This window comes from Polistes fuscatus, unplaced genomic scaffold (assembly GCF_010416935.1).
Source record: "Polistes fuscatus isolate 324 unplaced genomic scaffold, CU_Pfus_HIC Scaffold20, whole genome shotgun sequence".
Lineage (NCBI taxonomy): Eukaryota > Metazoa > Arthropoda > Insecta > Hymenoptera > Vespidae > Polistes > Polistes fuscatus.
The window spans coordinates 271,362-273,066 of record NW_025113097.1 but is presented as its reverse complement, the minus strand read 5'-3'; positions in this window follow the sequence as shown (position 1 = coordinate 273,066).

Genomic DNA, 1,705 nt, shown 5'->3' with positions numbered 1-1,705 from the left:
AAAAAAAAAAAGAGAAAAAAAAAAAACTTTCGCACGCGTATTCCGTTTATTATAATCTTGCAGCTTGTAACTCCGCTCGTAGATTTTTAAACTCTTTCCATGTTTACCCTGAATTATACGGGTTTTCTATTTGCGGTATGATATATTTTAAGAAGAACAAAAAACATATTTAAAGAAAATAGGAATGTAGAGGGGAAAAAGAAGAGAAGAGGGGGGAAAAAAAGAAAACGGGAAAGAATACTCTTTAGGCAATGTAAGTTTTGAACAAAAAATAAAAAAAAAAGAAAAATGATACGAAAGATAAGATATATTTCATTTTGTGTATCGATGAATTAATGAGACTGCATTCTCTCTGCTTGCATTAATCCTCTGTGGATGTATTTAAGGATGCTTGGGAGATACAATCGGATGTAATAGTGCCGAAAATTTGAAATTTCGTGAATATCTACGTTTTAACTGCATGTTATGAAATAATTGAATTAACTTCAATGCTAGAAAATAATGTATAATTAAAAAAAAAACAAAAACGAGACAATTTTACCAATAACGTTGAATTTAATAAGAAATGATTAAATAATATGAAAAAAAAAATACTATCAGCGCTTTTTTATACACTTATTGATTTATTCTAGTAAAAATCTGCTTTCTCGGATTGTTTATAATTTTTGTCTACGAATATATCAATATGAAACTGTGCAAAATTGGTTGAAAATAATTCAAATTGCATAAAAATACAAATTTATATGACACACACTCGATTTATTCTTATATTATTTATGTGTTTAATTTGTTACTGTTACTGAATTACACCATAAGAAAAACGATCACATGTAAACTAAGAATTATTTTCAATTGCAATAACTTTGATATAAACGACACCATTGGATCAATTTGAAAACTGTAAATTGTGTTATACATTTTGCTGATACATCCCAAACATCCTTAATCGAAATGATTGAATTTAAGGATCATGAGGATTATAAAAGAAGATGACGATGAGCTTTTTAAAGAGAAAAAAAAGGAGAAAAAAAAAGAAAACAAAATAAAAGCAAAAGAATAAAATAGAAAAGAGAGGAAAGTAAGAAATAAAGAAAGAAAATAAAGAAAAAATCATTTTTCTTCTCGGTTATATAATCTAGTTTTGACGAGCGCGCGTGTCCCAACGGGATGAGAAGATCGAAAAGCCGATCTATCTCTTTTTACACCCATTGGTAAAATAAAAAACTCAGCAGTTCGATATATAATTACATTTGTGAAAAAAGTTCGGGGTTGCATAGGAAAAAAAAAAAAATACCGATTATAAATATAAACTTCCAAGGGAACCATGAAGACGTCGTACGTGATAAAAAAGGGAAAAAAAAAACGATGATGAATAGTTAAATGATAAATAATAAATAAGCCAAAATGGAAGGGAATTAAAAAAAAGAAAAAAGAAAAAAGAGGAAATAAAATGAAGAGAAATAAAAATGAAGTTGTGGGAAGTGAACAATAAAACAAGACGAATGAAAAACAAGAAACGCGTCTCTCGTTCCATTGGTCGAGTGATGGTGGTGGCTACCATGTAGTCAAACAGAATATCCACTTCGGATTGCCTGAGAAAATTAAGATATATGTAGAATATGAATGTATGGGTCCGTAGGGTGAATGTTTCAAATGATTCGACGCAACCGATGTGATATATTATATATATATATACACATATATA